This window comes from Adiantum capillus-veneris, chromosome 1 (genome assembly GCF_014529385.1).
Source record: "Adiantum capillus-veneris isolate H3 chromosome 1, ASM1452938v2, whole genome shotgun sequence".
Taxonomy (NCBI): Eukaryota; Viridiplantae; Streptophyta; class Polypodiopsida; order Polypodiales; family Pteridaceae; genus Adiantum; species Adiantum capillus-veneris.
In genome coordinates this window covers 49,055,348-49,075,938 of record NC_140931.1, presented here as the reverse complement: position 1 = coordinate 49,075,938, position 20,591 = coordinate 49,055,348, and the positions used below count along the sequence as shown (strand labels likewise).

Genomic DNA, 20,591 nt, shown 5'->3' with positions numbered 1-20,591 from the left:
CTTGTCCAGTTCGGGCTTGAGGGGGGGATTGTTGGGTTCAAGCCCTGTGGTTTAAGCCCATGGGAAATTCCCCTTATGGCATGCAGAGGAAAGTCTAGTCTATGTAGAGTGTACATGCAAAGTCTCCTTTATATAAGGCTTTTTGTTAATACAAGTATATACACAAGCGTTTTTATTTCTCTGTGTCGACTCCTTCTCTCTCGCTCTCTTTCTCGTTCTTTGCACCTGCACCCGTCTCCAAGCCATGGATTGCCTCAGGTTACACCCTCCATAGCACTCGTTCCAACAGTCAGCAGATGGAATGCCTAGGAAGGGGGAAAACCTTGGCCAATGGTAAAAATAGAAGATCTCAGAAGGACATGGTAATTGACCTTGTGTATCAAGGATAGGGAGCGGTTCGTAAGGGGTGGCTACCCATATAGCCAATGTAACTGTGGTCCCTGGATGATGTCATGGCTCAACACGAGCATGGCAAGACCTTGTAATTTTTAGGGATGATCAATATAATGCACTCACAATTGTGAGTTCTGCTTTTTTTTTTTTTTTTTTAGGGCTTGTACAAGAGTAAAAAAACATTGGGAGTTTTGCGTAGTTAAGGGAATAGTTTTGGAGGAATAATAGAAGAGTCCATGCAATAAAGTATGTTCTTATTTTGATCATATAAGAGCCATTATTGCCTAGGGTTGATTTTTTAGACGGGCACACGCCTTTCAAATTTCAAGGTATTCAATAATAATTTTAATATATGTTGTAAATGGTAGCCTTCAAAAACAAGGTGAGAGATCACAGAGGCCTGCAACATGATGAATAAATGGGGAGTGGCTATGTCAAAGGTGGTCAGAAGGTAGCATAATGTATGTCGCGGAGTGATCGGTCCAGTACATGTAGCTGGATCCTGATTCGTATTCGAAGATTGCAGAGCTCGCCCAAATATGGTCCAAAGAAGATCCGTACATAGTTGTAACATCTTTTACCAATTGTCGGATGTTATATTTGTTTAGGAAAGAGGAAAGCTGATATTAGGAAGTATTAGGAATTTTAATGTCAATGTTGAAGTCACCCAAGATAATGATTGGAATTTCCATAGTGTGTTGTTGAAGCAATGTTTTTAATACGTCTATTAAATTTGCTAGCCTTGTTGAAGGTGAATTTTAAAGGGAAACTATTTTGATGATTTTGTTGTTTGTGAACTTGATTTTTGTATGCAACATCTCAATTCCCGGACGAGAAATATTCCCATGGTCAAAGTGGATTAGTGTTTCTTGTTGGAGAACTGAAACACCCAGCTTTGCATTAAATTGGTGTTGTAGAAAGCCTGGTATTGGATGTGGTATTTTTTTTTTAGTCTTGTCTCTTGCAAACAAAGTACATGCGATGTCATGAGGATGGAATTTGTTGTAATCTTTCTTATGTGTTTATTGAAAGACACAATGTTGAGAGATTGAATTATAATATGTGTGTTTGAGTAAGCTTTTAATGACTTTTGAGTGGAGATCCATTTAGCTTGTGCTTTTAGGCGATCTAGTTCTTTTAGTATAGGTTGGTAGACCTTGATATGGGAAGGTTGTATTCTTTTGAGCAGGTAAAGATTAGTTGGGTCTCGGACACATGACAATGCTGTGTATGTGAGACCATGTGTTCTTATGTGTTCAGGATTGAAGGTTAGTGTTTGCAATATAAGACCCTGGGAGCGATGAATTGTTCGAGCACTAGTTGGTTGCAATGGGAATTGGTATCTGGAGATGATGTTCAAGCTTTTTCCGACTTGGAATTCACGAACGACTCGTTCTACTGGGGTCCATTCTTTGTTAATGGTCGATGAATACAATGCTTGATTTTCATAGTGTTTTCTCTTTCCAATGAGAGAGTTGGAGAAATGAACCTAAATTATTGTTTTTTTGCTTGTTTTTGTACTCCCCTTCTGCTCCGTTAACCAATCCATCAAGAATATCCAAGTTCCCTACGCATAACTCGACAACAATGCCTGCTTTTAGGTTGAGTGTGGAATGCAATCCTCTAGTGGATTTGGGATTTGCAGGAATGCTAATTGTTTTGTTGCATGAGTTATTTCTTTTGTCAATAGCGATGAAAGTTTGAGGCATTCCCTCCATTTGATTGAAAATGGCAATATTATGAGCGTCCTTTTCTTTGTTGGAGTAAAACAGATGAGAAACTTGACGGTTGGTTGGAACAGGTCTATAGTAGTTGTTGTTAAGATATTCCAAGTCCTTAGAAGTATGTTGTGCAATTCGAAGTCTATTAAGAATATCTATGAATGTTCGATCATTTTGTCGCATTGTTAGTGTAAGTTCGTAGCATTGTGGATGAGTGTGCCAATATGATGGAAAATTGCTTCTAAAAGCGTATGTTTTTGCGAGAGTATCCTTAATAGAGCTTGCCTGACACAGATCACCACAAAGAACGACATCCAACCCACCTAACGATTTATCGTGATTGCGCTTGATTGCTTGCAAACAAGAGTCAGTCATGGAGAATACTCTTGAACCTATCAAGGAGACCTCATCAAAAACTACAAGTCTCAAGTCTTTATAAAGGAGAGAAAGCGCATTCAACTTTTCAGCACTCAATCTTGTTTGTGTAGAAGTAATTAGAGGCAAGTAAAGTGCTAAGTGGATTGTGGTGCCACCAATATTAAAAGTTGCCTTTCCTGTGTATGTCATTAGCAATGCTTTTGGAGATTCTGGACTTGGTGCGCTTCTATGGTTGTAAAATCGTTGCAATGCTTCCACTAACAATAGTAATGTGAATTTTTTTCCTGTTCTTGCACCTCCTATGAGAAAGAGGTGTATTTGTTTATTGGGTTGAATTCGTTTTTTCAACATTATGTCGTCAAATATGTGTCGTTGTTGGTCATTTAATTTGTCAATGCCTGCATGGAAGTCATCATTTTTCATGGAGGTGTACTTGAAATGTTGCAAGTGGAAAGTATTTTTAGAGTGCATATTAATGTGCAGGTCATTAAAAATGTCTGCATCATGCGAGGCATGTGAGTCATTGTTGGTTGTACTAGTTGTGGTCGGGGAGGAAATGTAATACATTTGGTTTTTTTCTATTGGGCTTGGGTCTTTATTGAACTTGAGCTCATTTGATTTTATGGCTTGTATATGTTCATTATATACATCACTCCATGTACAAGATTCTGTCAAATGTTGGTCTTCGTTATTGTCCAAGGAAGGTATAACAAGCATTGTTCTCTATAGTGGTCTTTTGGGTTTTTAAGGATGTTATATTTCATGAATCTTATGATCTTAGCTTTGCCCAATGGTTTGTAAGTCGTTCCGTCTTGTTTAATTGTTGATGCATATTCAGCCAAGCATAGATGATGGAGACTTTGTGGTCTTTCAGCATATTTATCAATAATGTTTTGGAAGAATATGTTTGTGTCAGATGAGTGTAGTTTTTGTAGAGATGCTTTTCTTTTGAGAACTAATGCACATTGATCAGGAGGGTTAGTACTTATGTAAACAAAGTCACGAGTTGTAGTATGGAGTGGTAACGATAGCGCTATGTAAGATGCTTGTTGTGCACTAATTTGTTGTGTGTTGAGAATAGTGTTGCCGACCTTACGTAGCCGCTCAATTGTTGTTGCGTTGTTGGCCACACAAATATCAAATTGAGATTTTATTGCTGCTATCAATGTGTTGTCGATTTTTGTCATGTATGATGTGCAATAACTTGCTGCACCATGTGCGTTCAAGACGAATTGAATATCAGTGTTTGCATCCCATAGTGTTGCAATTGTGGGGTTGAAATTGTTTGTATAAATGTCCTTCATGTTTCATTTCAAGAAGATTGTTGCTGCAGATAGTGAGTTTGTTATTGCCAAAGTATATTCTTCGAATGTCAAATGCACGCTTTGTAACCATTCCTCAAAAGAAATGCTAGTTTCAGTGGGAAGTGTATCGAGGCTATTCTGAATGCATTTAAAAGTTTTCTTGCTTCTCATCTGGTTGTCGTAGTCATTGCTAGTCGGTCTGAGAATGATTTTGAATGGCATGGGGAACCTTGGGAAGGCAAAACAACAGGATTTGCCTTTCTTGAGGCAAGTTTTTCTATGATGGTGCGTTTGTATTTCATAAAGGTCTGATGGAAGCTTGGAGCCATATATACTTATGTACCTGTCTACGAATGCCACAATAGCATCATCTGTGTCATGTTCAAATATAGGAGCTTGTTCAACCCATAAAAGACCATGATCATGCTGGCGTGGCCACGACTTTGAAACTCTATCACGAAGAAATAATCAAGAAGTTTTCCGCATAATTTGCTATCGTTTAGTGTTCTTTTCATGGCTGTGAAGCGGTTAAGGTAGAAGTGAGCTGTTGTTATTGGATCTGCTCGCACCAAACGTCTACGGAAGGAGCTATCGCTTTCATCGCTATCTTGTTTAAGCGTCACTATTTGTTCCAAGGCATCAACAAGTTTTTTCCAACGTTTTTAGCTGAAGAAAATGTCACAAAGAAAATTGGTGGCCCTAGTTGTCGAATCATGCCGAAAACATTTTTTTTATATTTTTCTTTGTAATTTGGCGAGGTACGAAGCACTTCGAAGTCTCTGTATCCTAGTTGTGACGAGACTACTTTTCTATGTTTGTGTCCTGACAAACATGTCCAGCAAACAAGGATCCTCCCTCAAGTTTTGCTTTGCGTAGGCATATCCAAATGGAGGATAGTATTTTTTGCGTCATGATTTTCACTGATTTGAAAAATAAGTTTTCGATGTTGAGGGCAAAACGTCTATCTTTGTGCATAAGCTCCCATTTGGCTACTGTTTGGTAATTTTTAGATACGTATTGGTGGTATTTTCTAGGCTCTCCAAAGTAGATCGTAGGAAAACTGAGCTCCTCATAGAACACATCAGCAAATAAACCAAGTGGATTGTTCCCCTCTAATGGTGCGACATACAAAATTTTATTGTTGTAATCAACAACTTGCTCAGCAGTAGTGATGTTGTGCAGGAGCACATCAGTGTCAATAGCTTCCTCGTTCTCCATCTCGTATGTGTTTGTGTCTAGGGAAAGTGATGAGTGTGAGATTTCTTAAAAGTGTGCAAGCCATTTATCATTTATGGTTATGTTTTCCTTCTTGTACAAAGAGGTATGAAGAAGAGGTGTGTGGCCTTTAGTGTCAGCAATGGTCTAACAAGGCCAGATAAGTAGCAATGTCTGTACTCAAGCTTCCGTTTGAGCCCTATCAAGACTGAAGCCTCATCTTGGATAAATCAAGGAAGAACTTGTTGTGTTTTTTTTATATTTTCAAGGACATTCATGACACTGCCTCGCAAACCATATTGGCCATCATAAGTTAGTTCTCAAATCTTTGCGAATGGTATGCGGATGGAGACCAAGCATGCTTCGACATTGTTCAGTTGTTGCAGGACTGGCGGTAGAGGGTCGTTAAAGCCCAATGTATGCAAGCTCTCAAACAGCAGCATAAATCTGTTTGATTTGCGTTTGCATGCACGACAACAGAATAGAGAGGAGCATCTTTTTCGTTTTCCACCTCCAGCATGTAAGCACAGTGGAGGAGTGAAATGCATGACTTGCGAGCGAAAAAACAACCGGCCACACTTTTCGCATGGATATGTAGGTATGTCATTAAGCCTCTTTAGGAATTTGTTTACAATCTTGTTTTTTTGTTGTGAATGAATGGAAGGATGTTGCTGCAATGAGGCAGTCTCTGTGAGCTTTATATACCTTAGTCGCTTCAATTTTGTTGTAATTGCAGAGTGTGTATGGACACAAAGTGGTTGCTTTTCAATAAATAGATCTGCGATTTGAGTAGCTGGTTTGTGCATGTTCTCTCTCCATAAGTGGGTTAATAAATCACACTCTTCAATTGTCCAATAGACAAGTTTACGACGTGATTGTGAAGTCGTGAAAGCATAATATATGAAGCCGATAATAGATCCATCTATAATTAGAAGTCCTTTTTTGAACTGCTCAATTGATTTTCCAACTACTTGTTTTTTGTTGTGTCCACTTGTAGCATTGTAAAGGATTATGGTAAGTGTTTTTTCGAATTTGTGAGCGAAAATATTGATGACTTCCATTGTGAGACTCATCGATGTTTTACAAGTATCGTATAAAGCATACAATTGTATAGCTCTTTCACTGAATGACTCTAGCTGTGATCCAAAGAAGAATGAAGCTGAAGAGTGTGTGATAGAATTTGTTAAGTGGTTCTCAAACAAGCATTGTTGCATTATAAGTCTAAATGACTCAAAGCTTAAGTTTATTTGCGATACACTATGGAGTGCTAGAAACAATTGTTGATTAAGAGGATGTGTTTGCATAAATAGCATGTCAATGTCTATCTCTTTTGGAATATTGAAACCAGTAGGATTTTCCATTATAGAGAGAGGAAGAGAGTAGTGTTTGTTGTTTTGCATATAATTGATAGATAGAGAGAGAAATTGAGGAGTAGACACAAAGAGAGAGAGAGAGAGAGAGAGAGAGAGCTTGTGTGTTGCTTTACAAGCAATGGACACACACATACACACACACACACACAGAAGAAGAAGAAATGTGTGTGTGTGTGTGTGTGTGTGTGTGTGTGTGTGTGTGTGTGTGTGTGAGAGAGAGAGAGAGAGAGAGAGAGAGAGAATGTTTTGTGTATCTATGTGTGCATATTTGTATTTGATTCTAGATCGATAGAGAGAGAGAGAGAGAGAAGAGAAGAGAAATACAGAAATGTTTTGAGTTCTCAATTCGCGGAAGAAGCGAACAATACTTACAAGCATAACCACAATACTTAGAACCACAACCAAAAGTGTGCAAAAGCATGTTACAAAGAAGTAGAGGATGGAAGCATTGGTTTTGTTTGAGGATATAGTTAGAACAAGCAAGAAAAATAAAGGGTAGCTAGTAATGAAAAGCAAACATTCACAAGACTAAGATTCAGTTTGATACGCCACCACATGGCCACTCGCGTTGATTTTGAAACGGCCAAACCGTGAGGTTGTTGCTAAGATATCTCTTGCCTCGGAAACGGACTCAGTGTAAATTTGGTTGAAGGTTCTATTCAACGCAAGCACTAAATCGGTTGCTGCACCAATAACTTGCACATCAAGAATCTTTTTGCTTACAGCTTCGGTGTTGTGATTATTGTGGTGTTGTTATTGCAAAATCCACAATAAGGTGCCTGCCTAAGTCTACACACTTTTGTGGATTTACAATTCGAACAATGCTTCTCCAACAACACATATTGAAGTTGACGAATCGGAGGGTGCCAACAACCTGGACAAGGCAACTATGTAAGAAAATGAGAGAAGTCACTTCTGATATATCACTATATGCTATATGAGTACACCTCACGATTGTAGCCCAAATTTTTGGTTTGAGCCTGAAAGACGGCGGCAAGCTCCTCTCTGAGGCGTGCACTACGAACAGGCACTAGAATTGTAACATCCAGTATTGACAAGGTATTGGCCTTGGCAAGGAATGCACCGATGTTTCTTGCAACGCACATTACAGGGCCATCAACAACCATTTCTTGAAGCAATTGTTGGCAATCATCTTTGCGAGAGTTCACAAAACTCAGCTACAGAAAAGATTAAATATGGAAACAAAATCAAAAAGAGCATCAATATATCATGGAAGATTTCAAATATATAATAAAAGAGAAAAAAACAATAAGCAAGATAGGTCAATTCTTACAAATGCCTTATCTGATGGGAGAGGACCATCTGCAATCAGAAGGTCACCAACAGACCCACCAAATCTTGACTGCGAGTTGTGCTTTTGTAAAATAACAAAAGCAAGTGTGCTCAATTGAGAACGTCCACTCGAAGATTGTTGTGCACCTATCTCATCAAGAAATGCACGTATCTTGCAATCAGGGGTAAATGTAAGAGACACGGGGAAAGGTTCCGTTGTGCTTACAGCAGTAGTAGCATCGATGTACAAGGAATATAGTGCTGACCTCCCATCTGCCCTATTTTTGCGTCTGACAACTGGGCTATCAATGTGAACAAAGTCAATGAGGTGGAGCTTGTCTACGTAGAGCTATATGTATGGATCATTGATCACCACCGTAATAGTGTCGATGCATTCTTCATCAACCAAGTCGAGCTTCAAGTAACGTTTGTATTTTAGTTGGTCAAGACTTAACTTTGTAGGTTCCATATAGATTCAATATCTGGCCCTCAATACAGAATCGTGGGCTTGAGTCAGAGATATGAGTGATCAAGAATTGTGGGAGAAGACTTTGAGGAAATAGAACAATGCTAAGATCAATAGGCTTCTTATCTAGTTGAGATGATTCACCCAATCCATACAAGCCAGAAGGTTGAACAGAAGGCTCAATTTCAATCGGGCTCGGATCGTTGGCATTGTTAAGAGGTATGTCCTTAATAGGGTTTGGGACAATTGTTTCTTGGAGTGGCAAGGGAGGCTCAATAGAAAAAGGCTCAATATCAAGAGGTGTTGGCTTGTTTAGCGCATGGGATGGAACAACTGTTTCAACATATGGTTCCTTCTTGATATTAATGTGCTCCACCACGGGTTGCTTGTCTACATAATCCAAAAGATAGCAACAAAAACAAACAACTCTATGAGTTGATGAAATCGCTCTCAGAAAGACATGTTTTTCGAATAATGAATACTCACATGCAGAGTTCACCGGGTCGTTCAAATGAAACAATGCGCGTGCAGTAGGCTTGTGAGGCCTATGAAGGTCCTGCTTCGATCTTTTGTGAGACACTGCTGATGTGCAAGCAGTTGGGGGCACGTCGAAACGTTTACCGCTTGAGATAAGCGTACCTTCTGCCAACCTTCGAAGCTCTGTAGAAAATTAATTATGAGCACCTAACACCTTCCATATACAATGAAAATTTTAATAATGATAGGTAGAAACACAAGCAGTCATTTGTCACACGAACTGTTCAAGGTGACAACCTTGCCGTATAACTACTCCTTGTATATCAAAGCACCTAGAAGACAAAGAGGCGCTTTCAATTATAGGAAGGTGGTAATCATATGAGAGTGGCAAATGTTGTTGCGATACAAGTGTATGTATGTCTGTGTGGGTTGTAGAGAGAGAGAGAGAGAGAGAGAGAGAGAATGACACATGACACAAGACAAGATAATAATTCTTATCCTCATATATTACATAAGTAGCTTAGTTATGATGAAAGGAAGTTTAACACAAAATATGATGACCACAAGTCCATAGATGGCCTATTGAAAAGAGAGCATGTTGACCAAGTATGATTACTCAAGACTGGCCTACCAATTGGCTTCTTAAAAGATAGCAAACTTAAGAAACGCTTGTATACACGATAGATGGCCTATTGAAAGGAGAGCATGTTGACCAAGTATGATTACTCAAGAGTGTCCTACCAATTGGTTTCTTAAAAGCTAGCAAACTTAAGAAACGCTTGTATGTATCCGCAAATATGACCTAGAACATTGATCTTTGAACTACATATTAGAAGGATTGTAGTCGTGCAAGCCTATATTCGTGGAGAAAAGCCACAATGCGGGGACGCGAAAGAAATCTTAGGTGTGTCGTACAGCACATGCATATGAAATGATCAAGCCATTTCGACCTTTGAACCATATAGAAGAAGGATTGTAGCCGTGTAAGCCTATGTTCATGGAGAGAAGGCACAATGCGACGATGTGAAAGAAATCCTAGGTGTGTGTGCTCATCGCTTAAACATGTCGAGGGTTATGAAAGCTAGATTTTAAAAAACCAAGAACGGCTTGGTGGAACGCGAGCAAAAAACCAAGACTACACAAGCACTCAATAACAAAACAAGACGACAAGAAGAGAATCAGCGAAGCAACCATCACATTTCCATAACAATAATCAAAGTAAGCATGATTAGACAATAATATCGAACAATCTCACAATGAGTAACACATTCATAATGCCGATCAACAATAGATTCGATGATACAAATTCTTAAAGAGTTTGGCCAAGAAAAAAGTAAGTAGAACAAGACAAAAATCTTCAATAGGTCTCACCGCCTTCAAAATCCATGCTATCAGCACCATCAAAATCTCCACTGCTTACGTACCATTCTCGACCTTCAGGAGCAAAAAATCTCCCACTATTTGGAAGCCATTGCCAAGCAAAGTAATTTTAGCACAAAGTATTTTCGCACAGTTCTTCAGATACACAAAGGCACAACAATGCCTGCTTTTATAGAATTTCACAAGAGGTCTTCAAAAGTGACATTCAATTCAACTTCAACAAAGGCATTTGTTTATTGTAGGCTGAAAGAGCACGTTTGCCATAGCACATTTGTTTATTGTAGGCTGAAAGAGCACGCTTTTCAAATTTCCTCTTGGCAAATTGAAGCAAAGGAATTTCCTCTTGGCAAAGTCAAGGTCATGGCATCGTGGAAAAGAAAGGTCATGGCATGTAATGCCTTGTAAGGCTATGCATCCTCTCCACCACTGATAAGATTGGACAACCACCTTGTATTTTCTATGGATAATCATATCACATTCATGGCATTCCTAAAGGCATGGCAAATTTTGATTTGTCATTCCAAGCACTTTATGTCACCTATACTTCCATTTAGAATGACATTGTTAGAGTTGCGTCCCACTGGGCGCATGCAATGCATAGGAGGTAGATCACTATACGCTGCAAGCCCTCGACCTGTGGGACGGCTCTCACATGCCCTCTCATGAAAGCATCTCAATGAAATAATGCGGGGACCTACCACTTTTCGTCAAAAATAGCAGAAGTCTCTCCATGCACTATACAATGAAGCAATTTTTTCAAATTTTGGCATGGACAGACAGAGAGAAAGCACGAGTAGCATGGACAAAAAGGGAAAGATTGAGAGGGCTTACGCGTCCTCTTGCAGGTGTGTGTGGGGGGGAGGGGGGGACGCCCTCCCTTTTCCCTCAAGGCATCCCCTATGATTCTGCGTTTTTTTTTAATAAAATTAAGTTGTAAGACATATTCAAATGTATACGTGGGCATTGGTCCAATTGTCTTGGCCCTTGGGAAAATTAAACCTTGACTCTCATAAGCTAATTATTATGAAAAATTACCAAAATACCCCTCTAATTTGTGAAAATTCCCAAAATACCCCCAATATTTGGTTATAAATTCCCAAAATGCCCTTCAAATTTTCCAAAATACCCCTGGTCGTCAGATTGAATTTCTCCAAAGATAAAAACATTTCTAGCTTTTTATAAGAAGACTTATTGTGTATCAATACAAGATGCTAAAACTAGAATTTGACTTCGTTACGTAGGCTTTGGAGATGAAATGCTTCATTATTTTTAGATATAATTGTCTTTTTTTGCAAGGTAATTTGTGAAAAATTACATGTTAAGCACTAACAAACGGATGTCAATTGTCAAAAAGGAATAAAGATTAGAAAATTTTGAACTATTCAACCAAAATAGAAACAAGGGTATTTTGGGAATTTCCGGAAATTAGAGGGTATTTTGGTAATTTTTCCTAATCATTAATATCTTGCAGGTAATTTGTGAAAAATTACATGTTAAGCACTAACAAACGGATGTCAATTGTAAAAAAGGAATAAGGATTAGAAAATTTTGAACTATTCAACCAAAATAGAAACAAGGGTATTTTGGGAATTTCCACAAATTAGAGGGGTATTTTGGTAATTTTCCCTAATCTTTAATATCTTGCAGGTCTCCCTATCGACACCTGAGCTGCACATGTTGGTCATGACCCAGCATGTCAACAATATATTACACAATATGAGGAGTCCCTAGGCCATTGCTTTTGGTTATGCCCATATGCACAACTGGTTTTGGCAAGCAATATGTTGTTTATCAAAGTTGAGATTCATGACGGGTTTATGATGTTGGGGGTGGTTGCACGGCTATTACAATTTCTAGGGTATTATACTCTATTTTAGGGCATTCTTATAGATTCGATCTTCATGCTCACACCTTTGGGCTACGAACGATGCACTCTTGATATGCTTCCACACACTATGCATAACTTCAATCTACATCCAAGGGATGCAGGTTTAATTGCGATTTGCTACATCACATTATGGATTATATGGAAGGCTCAAAGTGTTCACATTCTTGGCTCACACCATTTCTTGACGTGTACTTCCTTGATTGCTACGTGTTCAAAGTTGTTGCATACTCTTTAAAAGCTAGTGGGATACCTTTAGATATAATTGTCTTAATTTGTGAAAAATTGAACTCCCATCACTGAAGTACAACGTGGGCAGTGAACTCGCTGCGCTTGTGGAAAAGAAATCCCATGGCATTCAATGCCTCAATTTCCATCAGCCTTGTAAGGCGCAGCAGCCCGATAGCAGGTCCCAGGACGAAATTGCGCAGCCTGCTGCAATGGCCCTCCATTTCGGCACGCCTTCCATATGCGCTGCAGGGCGTCCCCTCTTCCAGGCGATGCAGGGCGTCCCCTCTATGCTCACCTTCCTATTCAATCATGCGCCTCTTTGTGCTTTTAATGAGAGATGCTATGGTCGGGTTCAGACGGTGCGGAGGAAGTCGAGAGAAGCAAGATTTGTCTTCCAGCCTCGGCTCACAGGAGCTGGTGGTAAAGAGGTAAATCACTAATGACTCATGAAAATATTTCATTGGTTTGCAGTTGAGTGCTGGCCTTGTTGGCTGCACACAATGCATCATCTTTGTTGAGGTTTGTCTTTTTCTGCGCGGCACTTTGTTCTTTCGGGGGGGGGGGGGGTTCCCCTTGTTCATAGGTTTTGTTCAACTTATCTTCCTTTTATTTACCCCTTGTCGGACACTCAGTCCTTAACTGAGATGTATCTCACAACCCCCTCACTGAAGAACTCTCTGTAATGTTTTGTTTCCAGTCCCATAGGTCATATCTGACCTTCGTGGATAATTGATCTGTGTGTGTGTTGTGTGTGTGTGTGTGTGTGTGTGGTCAAAAATCCTAGTTATTTTCGCCATAGCCGGTCCTCCCCCCCCCCTCCAAGGTGTGAGGGGCAACCCTGTGAGGGTGGTGTTAAGCATAAGTTTTATTGGTGTTGTACCAACATTGATGTTGTGACAGACATACAATTATCTGGGGCAAATCCAAATTTTGCCTACATGACAAATCCCATGGTGTTGATAACAATGCCATATGTCACATGCTTCATTACATTCAGAGGTGATGGTGTGAGCGTAAATGGTGATGACAATAATATGCGCCTAGCAAAGGTACCACGCAACCTTGTTGCTGTGTTTGTGAGCCATTAATATGACATGAGATTCTGATGAGCAGAATTTGGCCGTTCAAAAGAGATAGGCATGATTGCAATCTTGAATTTCACCAAGGCTAATTGGAATCTCAAGGAAGGCACGTCGATGTTCCCTCTTCCAAGCAATAAATTAACAGCAATCTCAGGGAGGGCATGTCGACATGCCCTCCTCCAAACAATAAATTTACAATTGGAAAGTCCAATCTCAGGGAGGGCACATCGACGTGCCCTCATCCAATGATGAAATATGGAAAGGAAAATATCAAAATTTCTCAGAGGAAACGTTGAGGTGTCCTCCAATGAGTTGAATTTCTCTTTCCCTATTTCATCCTTGAGTGAGGGCACGTCGACGTGCCCTCCCTGAGATTGTAATTTTTCAATATTAATTAGTTATTTTAATTCTTAGTGGGTGGTTTGAAGGCTGCTTTTGGCAAAGAGGGTTATGTGCTGAAAAAGGTGCTTTTATTGTTTCTTTGTGGACTTTTTCACGCTAAGGTGCTTCATCTCAAAAGAAAAATCCACTACGCGTAGGATGTCTTCTCAACTACGCGTAGGATGTACAATCACCTACACGTAGGATGTCTTGTTGTGCCTCCTCTGCTCTATTCGCGCCTGCCCTGGTAGCATTACTCTACTCTGCTCGCGACTGTGCGTGCCTTGCTGAGAGAGAGAGAGAGAGAGAGAGAGAGAGAGAGAGAGAGAGAGATTAAATGAAATGTTATATTAAACGTCTTCAAAAGGCCAAAATGACCTATGAGATCACACCAATACAATCTTGGTGAATCTAATACAATGTCTGGTACAAAAATAAAATGAAGTGAAAAACTTAAATCTTAACTGCTACTTGTCAACGAAGCAGCTAGCTGGAACTATGTAGGATATGATTAGGGGGGTGAAAGTAGTGACTGGGGGGCTAATACAACACAATGTGGGTGTGCGTGTGGGAATATAGTGGGTGAGAGCTGAAACAAAGGATGATACAAGATGATGAGCAGGGTGTACAATCCTCAAAAGAGCTAAATCATAGGAGATCCATCATTGGTTGCTAGTGGATCTCATCAATCTCCTCCGTGGTAGAGAGAGAGAGAGAGAGAGAGAGAGAGAGAGAGAGAGAGAGAGAGAGAGAATGGTCCATTATAAATGCATATTTTTGAGTTTGCACCTTTTTTAGGACACTTTTGAAGTTCGAAGCCAGGATCTGCAAAGAATTCTAGTAAAATACATGAACTTAGAACGTTATGATGATGTAGACAGGTTGACGAGTACTTTGGATGACAAGGGCTTCCCCCTGATTTTGTAGCATGCACTTTGTTGCTTGATATGAACTGCAAACTGAAGAGGCATGATGAAGCTAGAGAGATGTTCGATGGAATACGTTCAATGGGTTACATGCCTAATCTTGGTGCATGCAATAAAATGATTGAGTTTTACTCTGAAACTGGGAATCTTGAAGAGGGAGAAACTTAGCTCTTATGAATCTTTATATTCACTCAAACTTGCTACCATCTGCTGTCCTCAAAATGGAACATATGATGAATTCAGGATTTGCTCCTCCAGATGAGTCAGTCAGCATGCTTATTTTGCTGCCTTCGAGAAGAAAAAATCAGTTTCAAAGGGCGGTAGACGTGCTGTTAAAGCTAGAAAGCATGGCTATAAGGCCCGGGGTGGAGACTCTGATGACGCTAATTGGATGGTTTGGAAAGCTGGGCTTGGTTGAGGAGGCAGAAACTCTTTTCAAGAACCTCAAAGAGAAAGTCGATGTTCAAGATTGCAAAGCTTACGCTAGTCTTTTTTCAGTGGATGCTAGAGCAGGTTTCGTTGATAAGGCGAAGGCTCTTCTCACTGAGGAGGTTGAGATTGATGCTTCAGCTTATGAGCTAATGATTGTTTTACTGTAGGATGGCAAGGATCGTGAGGAGGCTCAGTCCATGCGAGATCGGATGATTCCCCAAGGTCTCACCCCATCTGATGAGGTTGAAAGAGCTTTATTAGGCATTCAAGCAGACAGCTTTCTTGCAGGTGTTAGCAAGCCTTCAAAAGGAGCAACACAAAGCTTAGGGATAGAAGCCAAAAGCTTTCTTGCGGGTGTGAGTAAGCATGCGGAGGAGGCACCCCCTCTTAACTTCAGCGACCTTCCTACTCCCACACCCACTGCTTCCTACTCTCATCACCTACTCAATCTCCTCTAATTCCATTATGTGGAATCTTCACAAGATGCTCAAAATCTTCACCCACTCTCTATTTCAAAGACCACAACAAAACCACTTCTTATATCACTTTTCATTACTCACATTTGAGCCCATCACGTTGAATGTCCAAACCACTAGACTACAAGCCTACAATGGTGTGTAGGGTGGTCTTAATCATCCCCCGCCCCGCCCTCCCTCTTCTTCTTCTCCTGTTTTTTCCACTTATCTTTCAGCACTCCCATTAAAACTTTTCATTCAAAATTAGCCCCACTAACTTTTTTTTTTTGTTGCAAAACTCACTATTTCTGAGTGAATTGTATTAAGCACAGCATGACCAAAATACCCCTTTTATTTGTAGAAATTCCCAAATAGCCCTCAAATTTTAAAAATTCTCGATATGCCTTTTCATCTATTTTGGTTGAATTGTTCAAGATTGTCTAAACTTTATTCCTTTTTTATGATTGAGATCCATTTTTGAGTACTTAGCATGTAATTTTTCAAAAAAAAAAAGCAATTATGTCTAAAAATAATAAAGCGAGGATATTTAATCAAGTATTTTAGGAATTTTGAAAACTTTGAAAGGCATTTTGGGAATGTATGAGAAAATATTGCGGTTTTCTGGGAATTTTTTAAAATTAAGGGGTATTTTGGGAATTTCCACAAATAAGAGGTATTTTGGTAATATTCTCTTTTTTTGAGAGGGGGGGGGGGGGGGGGGGGGGGAAGAGTATATACAATGGTTGTGATTTCAGTTGTCACCAACTGAAATCACACACAAGAAGTATTGAAAACTAAGAGTGTGTGAGTAAAGAGCCTCTAGCCATAAATGCTAGGATGTATTTTAAGATCCAAGAAGCTGTAGAAAAGTAGAAAGAAGCAAAATGAGAAAGAGTATATACAATGGGTGTCACCAACTGAAATCACACGCAAGAAGTATTGAAAACTAAGAGTGTGTGGGTAAAGAGGTAAAAACTGCCACAATCTAAGACTACTATCATCTTTCAATTAGAAAGGATATCTTTTTTTTTCCCCTCGAGAAAAAGATCCTTCTATTTGTTAATAAAACTGCCCATATGGCTACAAACCACCTCTACTAAAGGGCTACATCATAAGCATGGGGAGACTCCCAGAGTGAGCAAACAAAATATATACAATGAGGGGTAAATCGCAAAATGGGAGGCGGAAAAAGCCACACTGGTGGCCGGTAGTGCCATCTAGGCACACCCTGAACCATGGTGAAGAAGGGCCCTGTGTGCCAGAGTCGTAGGAAAGCCTCTTTGCGCTCCCGCATGTGGTCGGACCTGCCCTAAAGTCTCTCAAACCTACCCCTCAGAGTGTGAATTAGCTCCAACCAAAAGTCACGAACAATCTCTATTGGTGGGACAGGGCATGCCTGGAAGATGCAAAAGCAATGGGCCCGCCAAATAAATCAGAGTGCCAGGGTACAAAGGAGCTCCCAACACACCACTCTCGAAGGATAAGCTCTATGGAAGGCTACAGTGTAGGTTGACCCCCCTAGATCACTGTCATCCTATTGGTGGAAGCCAAGTCAAAATGGAGCGCACGGCCCATGAGAGTGGACCAAGCTACAACACCCCAAGTGTATTGTTGAGTTGTGGAAAGAGATGGCATCAGTCAAAGAACCCAAAGCCAAACCTATTGTGCCATGGAATAGTTCCATAGACAGTGTCGCTGACTCTCCAAAGGATGGCCACAAGCTAATGTGACACCCCATTTGAACAGATCCCAAGGTGATTGGATGAAGAGAAGGGATCCCTGTTGTGCCATGGGATAGTCCCATAGACAGTGTCGCAGACTCTCCAAAGAATGGCCACAAGCTGATGTGACTCCCTAGTCAAACAGATCCGAGGGTGATTGGATGAAGAGAAGGGATCCCTCCAGAACCACTCTCCAGGGTCGCACTGTACGTGTGCTAGAGGGCAGCTCTCCCAAGTCCAAAGCTGCCAGTGGCTTGTCTCAAGATCTACTATGTCTGGATCTATGTCACAGGTCCCCCCACATATACCCACAACTTGTATCCTTTGAAAGAAACACTCTACAAACTGTGGCACCTCTACTCAGACTCTGTGAAAAAGACTCTCTCCATGAATCTCAAAGAACATGTGGGGTACGGACTCCAAGCAAGCTCAAACAACAATGAGAACCTCTAGTCCCATGAAGGGCCCCATCCATCTTGCAGTTGTTGCCACTAGAGGGGTGATTCACTCAGCTACTGCCACTAGAGGGGTGAGTCACTCAGTTGGTAAATCCTCTGTAATATCCTGATGCTCTGCACCCCCCTCATGCCTCGTAGCAGGATGCTCTGAGCCTCCTTGAACAATCCTAAAAAATGTAGCCAGTCGTTGAGAGTGCGGGCTAGACCCTCTACCATGGGACACCAAGAAACATGAGGCCTACTACCAACCAGGTGGCCTCTCTAAGTGCTACCCATGGGGTTCCAAATAAGGGGTTGCCTCAAGTGATCCTCCGTGAAAGTGGGATGATGCTACTCGAGGCCACTCCTCAGCTGCTCTCGAGACCTAAGCAGGCTCACAACAAACCGATCCTCCAACCTCTTGTTCAAACCAACACTGCGCATCTCTGTAGAAATCCACCTGATGGAAGGGCTCCAAGGGCGGCCCGCATGGGGGACTCAAGCTGCTTCACCATCTACTTCCAGAGCTCCTCCCTTGGAAGCAGTGCTCTGACCACAAACTTCCCAAGGAGGGCTCTGCTGTGCTATGCTGGGACAATGATCCCCAACCCCTCCTGAGAACATGGTAAGGTGATGACCTTCCATGCCACTTTGGCCCACGCTATCCAGGTGTCGTGCCGTGACCATAAAAACTTCCTGATCAGCCTCTCTAGCTGGCTAATATAGGAGCTTGAGAAGACCCAACAAGACATGATGTACCACATAGTATCCAACAGCACCTGGTTGACCACGACAATTATGACTGCCAAAGAAAGCCGCGTCAATCTGCAGTGAAGCAGTTTCCTCCTCATGGACAGGAGGAGGGGAGTAGTTTGTTGCTGAGGGGACAAGTCCAAGACAACCTGACAACCCAGATAGTGTACTGGAGTCCCTAGGGGAATCCACTGGAAGCCCTCACTTGGAGACCAATTAGGTGTAGGAGCACTGCCAAATCAAAAAGCCGATGTCTTCCTTTGGCTGATCAGTGCTCTTGATGCACATTAAAACACCTCAAGAACCTGCTCACACATATGCAGATTGGCCCCTTGGCACTCCAAGTACATGGTTGAGTTGTCAAAGCAAAGTCAACATCAAGTAGCTTGTCCCCCCTATAATAGGGATCTCTAAACCAGGTAAGCCAACCTGCTGTGAATTCAAAAAAAATCTCATTGGCTTAGCATAGAAAAGAAAGAGATAGGGGGCTAGAGGACTACCCTGTATGACCAAACGTAAGAGCATGAAGCGTTCCCCTCTCCCCCCTGCCAAGGGCACCTGACTGTGTGCACTTGGAGATGCACAAGGGCAGATGCCTCCCAAAAGGTGAAAATGTTGTCAAGTATACTATGTTCCTTGACAGAACCTGTCTAGGTCCCATGTATAATACTCTCAAGAAATGGTTGGATCCTCAAACTCAAAGCCTTTGCTAGAACTTTGTAGGCCGAGTTGTGAATGGTGATGGGTCGCCACCACTACCGAATCTCATCATAAGAAGCCTCCATCCTTGGGAATACTATAGATCGATCCCTCACTCTTGATGTCAAGCATCTCTCTAGTGTGCAAGATGTACTAATAGGCACTCTAAAGATCCGAACCAAGCAAGTCCAAATAATCCAAAAAGAAGCTGGGAGTCAAACCATCCTCCCCTAGACAGCTACCTCGGGGAAATGCCCATGAGGGCCTCATGGAGGTCCTTTAGCTAGAGAGGAAGCTCTAGTGTTTGATGCATCTCCTCAGTAACAAGGCTAGGCATCTCCAAATTTGCTCTTTGCATGCAGCTTGACACTCTACTGACTGAGGCTCAACTAACAACAAGAAACGATAGAAGTCAACAACAACTGCACGCATATCCTCAGGCTCTTAAGCAGCTGACCTGTCAGATCTCGTCAATTGGCCCCAGCGTCTCAAAGAACTCCCTTGTAAATCTATCACCCACCTAGGTCCATTGAGATGCCTATCAATGGAAGGCAAACTCATGCCGCTACTCCTCAATGCTAGTCATCTCCTATCGAGCCTGTTGCATCTGCTCCTCCAACCAAGGACTGTCAAGGTGGTGCTCCTATATTATTTGTAAGGAAGAATGCCCCGTCGAGGACACTTCTCCTCCTCCCTGGCTATAGCCAAGCAAGCTGCGAACTCTTGGAGGAAGAAACAACTAAGCTCAACAACTCTAGACACTCAAGACTCCCCTGCTAGTAGAGTGGTCGCTAGAACGATTTGTAGAGTTCCACACTCCGTGTGTAGACGGAATTGAGAGCTTGCCTCTCGGATTTTCCCGCATGGCAAGGAATCGACCATCGAGTCTAAGAATTAGAATGGAGGGGTCACTTCATTTTTTGTGCTCGTAAAGATTCTCCCTAATAAAGATTCTCTCGAGGGAGGGTTACCAGCCCATTTTTTGGTCCCTAATAATGTGTCGATCTTCTCCCTCATCTCTTTTAGTTGAAAGTTTATTTATTTTCAGCTTGTTGATTATTCGTATGCGCTCCCGTTTGTGACACTTGACCCCTCCTAAAGCGCTATTGACACAATTCCATTCGCATTTCTGTGTTAAACTTCATACCTTCTGTACCACTAGCGAGCATCATCCTTCCAAAAAAAGACAACCACCAACATTTGCCCCTCATCCACGATGTGCTTGTTTATGCATGCAACTTCCAACTCCTCTAGGAACACCAAAACATCCTCTTAAGCGCCACCATGGAACTCGGGATACATAAATGTCATTGCAACAACAAATTTAGAGTAACTAGAATGCTCCCCTGTGGAAGCACCAAAAAGCTGTGAGGAAGAAGAAAAACTATCTTGACGCCTCTATAGCTTCGCCTTCACTTACTTTGCAAATACACCAACACAAAAAATCCTTACCAAACAAAGGAAACCAAACACTCTTTTTCTCAAGTCCCCCGAATTGTGATACAATGTAGATAAGCTAATACATAGTTAAGCAAAGAGAATAAGAACTTAATAGGGGATTATAAGATGATCCTCAACCAAGAACCCTC

At 41.3% G+C, this 20,591-nt stretch overlaps 2 pseudogenes; one reads left to right on the top strand and one right to left on the bottom strand.

Moving 5' to 3' along the window:
- Positions 1-6,912: 6,912 nt before the first annotated feature.
- Positions 6,913-10,007, bottom strand: LOC147464687 (uncharacterized; annotated as a pseudogene).
- Positions 10,008-12,236: 2,229 nt separating this feature from the next.
- On the top strand, positions 12,237-17,158 carry LOC147464686 (uncharacterized; annotated as a pseudogene).
- The last annotated feature ends 3,433 nt before the right edge of the window (positions 17,159-20,591 follow it).